General features: G+C 44.6%; 1 long non-coding RNA gene across 1 annotated transcript in view; it reads right to left on the bottom strand.

Moving 5' to 3' along the window:
• Nucleotides 1-1,852: 1,852 nt before the first annotated feature.
• LOC146857925 (uncharacterized) overlaps nt 1,853-9,357 on the bottom strand; it is an 80,383-nt gene continuing 72,878 nt past the window's right edge. The window contains exon 3 of the long non-coding RNA XR_014979969.1: nt 1,853-8,731. This is a non-coding gene — a long non-coding RNA (uncharacterized LOC146857925). The remainder of the gene's footprint in view (nt 8,732-9,357) is intronic.

The raw sequence follows: 9,357 nt of genomic DNA, 5'->3' as shown, positions 1-9,357 counted from the left end.
GTTTTCTGCCACCCCTGGGGGAAAACGGCTGAAAAAACGGGCCGATTTGCCCCCAGGCAGGGCAGAAAATCATTACAATACAATGCCCCCTTAAGGAAGTGACCCTTGCCCAAGGGGTCGCTTCCATAAACAAATAATGGCCAACAAAGTAATCCCTGGTGCCTAGTGGTGTTTTCTCCCGCCCTGGGGGCAAAACGGCCGAAAAAACAGGGCCAATTTGCCACCAGGGGGGGCAGAAAAATATTCCTAATAAAATGCCCCCTCTAGGAAGCGACCCTTGCCCAAGGGGTCGCTTCCATAAAAAATAATTGCTCCCAAAGTAGTCCCTGGTGCCTAGTGGCATTTTCTGCCCCCCTTGGGGGCAAATCGCCCCAAAAAACGGGCCGAAAAACATTCCTTTAAATATGCCCCCCCTAGGAAGCGACCCTAGTCCAAGGGGTCGCTTTCATCCAAATTTAAATGCTCCCAAAGTAGTCCCTGGTGCCTAGTGGTATTTATGCCCCCCCCCCGGCAAAACGGCTGAAAAAACAGGCCTATTTGCCCCCAGGGGGGCAGAAAAACATTTCAAATATATGCCCCCACTAGGAAGCGACCCTTGCACAAGGGGTCGCTTCCAATGCATAAAATAAAAATCCCCGGTGCTAGTGGGGGCATTTCCGCTGCACGATCGCGACGCTGTGCGCGATCGTGAAGCAGAAATGCCCAGCAAAGAGACATCAGGGGAGAGGAAAATCTTTCCTCTCCCCTGATGCCTCGATGCTTTCCCTAAACCCCGCCAGGAACGAGGAATCCTACCTCCTTCCTCGACACTCAGGAAGCAAATGGCTTCCCGAGCGTCTGGGACTTCCTGATGACGTCAGAGTGCGCTGTGCACGCTGACGTCATGGGATTCCCATGGGGGGGTCGGGGGTGGCAGCAGAAGCTCTTCCGCTGCCATCCCCCTTTGTGGGGACGAAATTGGACACCTGTGGGGGGAGCGCCAGTGCTTCCCCCGTGGGTGGGTCCCATGACGAGCTGGACTCGTCATAAGCACACGTCCACTGTGTGCCATGACAAGTCCAGCTTGTCATCAGCAGGGAAAGGGTTAAATGCAATGCAAAAACCACTTTAAAATAGCGATTTTTCTTCTAGGGGGCGCAAATTACCAAGAAGTAGAACTTGATGGTAATTTGCAAAAACTTTGAAAAATGCACTAAAGTGTATTTTTCAAAGTTGTAGGTTACACACACATACACATGCCCATGGGGCATGTGTGTGCGCAACATGTGTGCACAGAGCAATATCAGGGGAGCAACAGGGTGTCCTTTTGGCACCCTTGCACCTTTAGGGCCATAGGAATGAATAGGAATGAACGGGAAAGCATTCCTTAATTGCGACTCGCAATTTGCGAGTCGCAAATAAGGAATGTTTAGGAATTGCTATTTTATTAGCGATTCCTACATGCATAGGCTTTTGAGAGTCCTTAATTGCGATTCCTTAATAATCGCAATTAAGGATTCGCAGAAGCTTTTCTTGATGCATGTGCCTGTTTGTTTTCTATGGAGAAGTCCCATACTGCTGCAAACATTTTAGAAGACTTTAATAACAATGTCTTTGAATAGCTGCGACCAAGAGGGCTTAAAATCTGATTTGTTACCACAGACAATGGCAGTAATATAGTTAGGGTCATGGCTGATGGTGGCTATTTCAGGGTCCTGTGTTTGGCATATGTCTTGCTTAGGCCTCTTAGATAATGTAGAATCTTCCACGCGGTAGCTCAAACCCACAAGGCGAAGCAGGAGACAATAACACAAAACAAACACCTTTAGACAAGGGTTTTATTTTACAAAATGCAAAGACTCTCTCTTTAGAATAAGGCTTGGGGTGTTATTCATACAATGCTCTCTAACAGAAAAGGCTTTCCCAGATGCCAAATGCAAATGTATATAGAGATATATATTTATATGCAAGCAATGATAACACACTTGGTGGTAAATGCATGAATATGATACCATGAATAAGCAAGCAGCAGATAACATGAGATACTGGATGTCCTGCAAGAGATCAGAAAGATATATACAATAGATACATCAAATGATTACTTTGGATGTGCACCTCAACTCACTCACACATCACAAAGAAAACACCTCAAATGATCAAAGCCACTGGCCAAACATCACGATGGCAATAATCAAAGCTCAAGCACCTCAAATGATCAGAGCCACTGGCCAAACATCACAGTGGCAATAATCAAAGCTCAAGCACCTCAAATGACCACATCCACTGGAACCACGCATCACGATGGCACTAGTCAAAACTCAATACTTCACCTGGTGCAAACACTGCATCTTAGCCCACTCCTGACCGGGGGATTCACAGCCGGGGATAAGAGCTCAGCAACCAGGGTTCCACGCACTGAAGTAGACGCATCTGTCCCAGTTCGGATTCCAAAATCCCGGTTTCTAAGTCAACAACCCTCAGCTTTATAATCTCAAAACACACAGGTTCGAGAGTTTTCCCTCCGCACCAGGAACCCTCCTGAAACTGGCCAGCTTCCAGGCAAGCATTCTACGGCAGGAAGGAGTTCTCACGTTCCCTCGCTTGTTCCAATCTTTATCTTGACGAAGCTCGCGAAAGTACATTAAACAATCTCTCACAAAAACAAAAAGACCTTGAACGTGATTAACCCAAACAACTTGCAAGCACTGCTGTGCATGCAGATAAAGCTCAAGCAAGGCAGAGTCAGAATTCAGGATGACATGAGGCCATGTCAAAGCCAATAGTAAGAACTTCATAGTTCTACCAATGTACAACACAATGCACATTTGTGCACAACTGCATATAGATTCACATACTTCATCTCCCAATGTCCTATAGCATCACATACTTCATCTCTCAATGTACAACACCGAGCATACCTGTGCATCACCGCTCACAACATCGCACCGTGAGACCAAAAAGTACATCCTACACCTCTCTCTCCCTCTCATGCTTTCAAATGCACATCCCACACGTTCTGTTCTTGGCAAGGCTGTCCTACTCCATGACAGCTCTGACTGAAAGACTGCAAGATTACAAGAAATAAACTTTTAAGAGAAACAGGCATATGCAGGACATCGTACATTCAGGCTAGGATAAAATAACACACCAATTTAAAAAATGGTAGTCAAAGGTCATCACAGGGTGTCAGACCACAGGAATGCCTCTAGCACTACAGCATACTGCATCAACATCATTGTACAGGACTTTCTAAAAAAGAAGACCAAGTATGCAACTCACTGTCCACCTGCAGAAGAATCTGCACTCATTTCAGCCATTCATTTAAAGCCTGGAAACAGCTGAGGGTCATTCAGCAAGATAATAGAATGTCAGTTAAAGCACTCATATAGGAGGTGCCAACATGTTGGAGCTCGACTTATTTCATGCTTGAACGCCTGTTTGAGCAGTACAGACTGATCAATGAATATGTCATGCAAAGAGGGGATGCAATTGTGAACGGCATGATCATTGAGATGGACCAATGAGGCCTTGTCAAATGCCTGACAGAGATACTGCTTCCTTTTGAGGTGTTCACACGGGAAGTCAGCAAGGATGACAGTACCATGGGCCAAGCTATCCAGTTGTTAAAGTGAAAAACAAACTCCTGGGCCACATTCACAGAACAAAGTGAAAAAGTCCAATTAATAGTCTTCTTGGTCGTTTTTCGTGATGGTTTATTCGAATTTCATGTATAAGTTCAGTATACTTCACTCCATCAGTGTAACAAGTAGCCACAAGTTGAGCGAACACATGTTTCGTCTAAGCACATCACCTCAGACTTCATCAGGGCAAAGACTCAAGTATCCAACGAAGGGCCAATTTGCACGAAAACCCTATATCCAGTCAGGCATCAAAAGTTGCTGATATCCCATAGATTAACAAGGTCCTAAAATCACTAGTTATCCAAGCGTGCAAAATTTCTTTGTAACCTTCGTATTAGTTGTGAGTAGTCGGAACAGCGACAAAAAGTATAATCTGTCTGCAAGTGGAGAAAACGAAGCGGAGATCACTCCTTTCCAGAATGAAATGACGGCGTAAAACTTGGTGGAGACCTTAATCTTTCGCTTATCTGTTAATACACGGGTGCAAAGAGACATTATCTCATCCAAATATTACATCTGTGCCACAATTCTTGATCCATGGTACAAACCATTACTGTAACACAGCAAGGTCATAATTGTAACCCAGTATTTGTAAAGCGTGAACTAATCACCCCTAAGGGTCTCAAGGCGCTGAGGGCCATCGGGAAGGTTAAGCAAGCTATTGCCCAGAGTCACATGGTGCTGGGTTAACCTGCCACCGGCGCCGGGGATCGAACCGTGAGCCCCATGTTTCAGAGTCAGCCGCCATGGACACTACGCCACACTGTCTACTTTCATTCCTTTTTCAGACAGGGATGTTGGAAAATACAAAACATGGATAGCTGAGCAAGCCGGTGAGCTAGAAAAAGAACAGCAGGGAATTAGAGGCCACTCCTCCAGGGCACAAGTCCTATGGGGCTGCCTTCAAGTTCAGAGCCTGAGGGCAGTGATGTTGGCTCACAGCAGCCAAAACCAACAAAAAGAACACCATCAAAAACAAGAACAGGAATATCTGCAACTGAGTGCTTTCTGCTGCAGGACTTAAGTTCAGTGTAGAGGCGAAGGCAAAAGAGGTCGAGCAAGGTGGAGCACCAATGACCATTGAGCGGATGGTCCAGGCCTATCTGGATTACCCATCAGAGGACTACCTTGACAAAACCCATTACTGTATTGGTATGGGAAGAGGCACTAATAGCCAGTGCTCAGCAGGCTGGCAATAAACTATCTGGCTTGTCTGATAGCCGGTGTCTCCACTGTGCGTATTTTCAGTGCTACTGGTGCCGTTGTCACAGTGAGAAGGACCAGTCTCTTGCCCCAAAACGTGGAGAGATTAACCATGATCAAAATGAATTGGCACTTTATACCACCTGATTACTCCATACCTGAAGTACGACAAGAGGAAGAGGAGGGAGACAAGTCATGGAAGTAATATGTTAGATGACCTAGTTCTGGGCGAACCACCAGAGTTTGAGGACGAGCTCTATTTCCCTGATTACTAGGTCTGGGCCAACAACCATAGACTTTTCTCTCACAGTCTCTATCGCTGATCTGCTTTCTTTCTTTGACGCCCAAAAAACAAAACCAAAACAAAGATATTTAGCTAGCTAGGGGTACACTATTTGATTTTATTTGTTTGTGTCTGGTTGACTAATTCATCCCCACCATCTTACTATTAGATAGATTTTATTGCCGGATTGGAGTTGCAACAGCGTGAAGTGAAACCTTTCCTACCCACACCCATTTCCCTCAAGGGCTTCGGATGGAGAGAATACAAACAAATGTGTGGCTCCCTTCAACCCTGGGTCGTGACTATCTATCCTTTCGTAGATTTATTACCCTAGCCAGACTGCCCCACATTATTTGTTTTACACTGGCCAATGTCTGCTTCGTGAACAATGGATCTGCAATGCACCAAAATCATGGTGACCTGACCACGCACGAAGAACAGGTAAATGGCATGCATTGCACGCTGAGTGATTGATGTTTGTTGTGAACTTGTAATGTGTGTTGAGATGATTCATGTGGTGGCATGTAGTGTGACACTCGGCTTTTGTTTATCTGTAACTATTACGCTTGAATGTGGTTGTGATGATTTACAATGTTGGTGGCCTAATACTGACGGCTGATCCTCATTTTTTCCTTCCCCTTTGACAGATAGCGAGATTTCTTCACCAGGTCCAGTGCTCGATGCTTTGTTTAATTGTTTTCTGCTTTATACTCCTCAAAGAGTCAAACTCGACTAGTCCCTTTAGATTTAGAATAGATAACGCAAACACAAATCTAGTCTACACAAAAAATGGCTCAATGTTTCTCCTTGTTATACAACAACAAAATTGTACTACATGTTGATCTATTGCATTTGAGTCAGGACACAGTTGGTACGGAGTTAGACACCTTACTCGGAGTCAGGAGGATCAGAGATGATGGAATGACTCAGGGTGTGGGCATGCCTACTTCGAGAACTGCCACCAGAAGAAGGAAGTTTTCAACTTCACTGAAACGAAACGATTTGGTGATGACTTTGAAGTGGCCTAAAGTTAAACAACAGACCTACACAACTCTGTGTAATGGTGGTGAGAGGTGACAGCGGTGCGTTGCTTTTACTTGATCGGGAAAATGCAATGTTGCTGTGTGTATGTGTGTGTGCTCAGTGCTTAAGCTTTGAAGCTAAGTTAAGTTGTGGTTGGGTGGGGGGCTTCTTGCTGAAGGTAACTGGAGACAGACATTTAGTCAATAATAATAATCACATTATGCACGTGCTGTTGGTTACATATTATTGTTATGATTTATGAGGATGAATGGATAATCATGACAGTTGCAAATTTGATCAGCCTGATACTGATAGTTGCATGCAGCCACTTTTTTGTGTGATTTTTGGTTGTTTTAAAATTGCCCTCACCTATTTGTTTACACACCAAGCATAAAATAAATGATTGCAAAAAGGACTATTTTTCGCTTCTCCCTTGTGCTGCCTCTGAGTCTTTTCAGTGTAACTTCTTTCTCCTAGATTCTTCAATATCATTTTTGTTTATCAATCTACAGGCCCTCTTACCCTGAGCCATACTGGAAAACCAACATAACACACTCACGCTTACCTTACCGAACCTCATCCACCAGGCACCCAAGATGAAAGGACAATGGAGAGGTGTGGCTCACTGGTTAGACGTGGCAGATCCGTAAGCAGAGAATCGGCCAGGGACCAGGGTTCAATTCCCGACGCGGCAGGGTCGTGGACCAGGGTCAAAACGGACTTGATAATTCTCGCCTCGGTACCTACTCTAACCAGGAACACACTCGGCAACTCTGGGCATTAAGCTTGCCTCATCTCTACAACGGGCCCCCACAGACGCCGGGGATGCCTGGTTTCACCTTGGAGATACCCAGAAAGGGACCATCTCACAGGGATAGCCAGGACGGGTTCCCCAGCGGTCTATACCGCCGGGACACTTCCGAGTAGCTGTGCGCTGTATAAATGAAAATAACATAACATAACATAACAATGCAATAGGAATGCAGATGCAACTCCCAATTTTGCAATACAGTATTATTTTTGCTTTTAGTAATCATTAGAACTGTGTGTGTTATTTGACTCCTACATATAATTTAATTTGTAATATATTTGCTATCTTTCAAAGCTCGGTACCGCAGAACATTAAGATATATAATGTAACTTGGGTCTCTCTGGAGCAGACGGACAAGTTGGTTTGGTTTACCTGTACTAATCATCATTCCTTTGTTTCCTTTTCCTCACATAACAGATTTAAGATGATTGGCTTCTCATTGCCAAGATGAATGTTGTCCTTGTGTAGTGTTTGTCTTTGTCAAACCTTTCCCCAAACCCCCCTTCCCATCCATTCATCCAACCCTGAACCCTCTTTCCCTGGGCTGTGTGATTTATTGAGGTGTGACTTAATAATTTAGACCATTAATTGATCACACACTTGGCGGCACAGATGTGGTGAAAGAAACATCAACTCAGTGCAGGGTGAGGATCTTCAGCTCTAAGTATAGCCCTCAATGGCAATATTATATTAGCCACCCACACACAGTGTTTGATATTTTTTTCAGAGGAATATCATTGCCAGCATCATTTTTCAGGTACATTATTGCGTCGAAGGTCACGCTTGTCCACTTTGTAACTTTTACTAGCTCACCATTGTTCTGATTAATTCAATTTAGCATTGCTTATCATATTTTCTCTATTATCTCTTTTCTAGTAGTCTAGTCTCTGGAGACTGTCTCATTTTTTTCAATTTGTTTAGTTCCCTACAATGAATAGTCCTTATCCTTCATTTTGAGTTCGCCTAGGAGGGAGTGGGACCTCGCTTCTGATGCCTTCACTGTTAGTGTGTTAGCATGCTGCTACTACTACCACCACCACCATGGCACCTTGGGAAACCATGCAGCCCTCGCTTCATCTAATCAGGTAAGAGAACTGTGATTGATTCATTATTGAACTGCAATCATTCTATATACAACTGAAATTCATACACCCACCCCCTCCAAGTCCTCTCCTTAGGGAAAAAATTGTTGCAGACTGCAGAGACTAGGAGGAGAGAGTAGTAGAACAAGGCAGGGTGCTGCATCGTTATTTTGTTGTTATACTATCAGAAGATTTTAAAAACTGGCTGCGGCAAAGGCAGCAGAGCGAAGTAAAACAGTAACCCCCCCCCAAAAAAGTCCAAAAACTAAATTGTCCATAAATAAAATCTTAAAAGTGTCCGAAATCCCACATTCCCACCCTCTCCCCATAAGGAGTCCCACCAACCAAAAAAAGGATTAAAAAAGGGACAGAAGAGGGCACTATTTGCAGGCTAGAGGCTTCTTAATGTGCCTCTCCATTGTCTCCAAACGTTCCTCGTGCCTGGCTTCCAAGCGCGCCAGCCTCTGCATGATGCGGTGCTGAAATAGGTGAGAGCAGCAGTGGTGGAATGGCAGTGGGCGGCTGCCTGTGGACCGCGGTGCACTGGAGGCACTTGGGCCTGGCTGGGGCCGGGGAAGCTGGTGCTGGTGCCTTCTTCTCCTCCAAGGCCACCAGCCGCTGGTACTTGGCCCTGATGGCCTCCAGCTTTCTATGCCGGGTCCGGCTGCTATCTCCTGCCTGTTAGGTGGTGTCGTATCAGCAGGAGTAGCTATATCAAGAAAGAAAAAAGAAAAATTGTTAACAATTGTCTTAGCAAAACACATAAAATGATATAGCGGCACAGTAGCAGTTCATTTGCTGGTATCCTTGGGCCATTTGATTTTGATATGAATAGAGTTTCAGCATTATGCACTATAAAGTATATAAGTATTCTTCTCTCTCTTGTTGAGCTTAATTAATGTAGGCATGCAGGCACAGCTGGCGCCCTAGACATAACTTGTGTTGCATTATTTTGCTACTGTCTGCAGGTAGGGCAGCTGTACTAGATAATTATTTTATTCCTATCATGACCATGCTCTGTTAAATGCCTCAATTTCACCCTGACTACAAGGCAGATGAATAGTTACTATGAATGATATACGTAATGTGAGGTACTATATAAAAACAACTATGCAGACAGACATCCTCCTGTCTACCCATGGGAAAAGCAATGCAGTACAGGGAAAGGATTAAGGAACAGCATGTTGTATTTGGCACGTTCATCACAGACTATCCCATCTGCAAAACGCATAGGCACTTACTCTTTGTCCCACTTTGCTCCCTGGCCTCACCCTCCATCACCACATTTGCCATTACCTTTTTCCAATAAAAATGTATTTGCTTGGCAGTAAGGAA

Source organism: Triturus cristatus, chromosome 3_2 (assembly GCF_964204655.1).
Source record: "Triturus cristatus chromosome 3_2, aTriCri1.1, whole genome shotgun sequence".
In the NCBI taxonomy this organism is placed as follows: Eukaryota; Metazoa; Chordata; class Amphibia; order Caudata; family Salamandridae; genus Triturus; species Triturus cristatus.
Note: the sequence above shows the minus strand (reverse complement) of the source record. Positions and strands in the feature narration are given on the sequence as shown.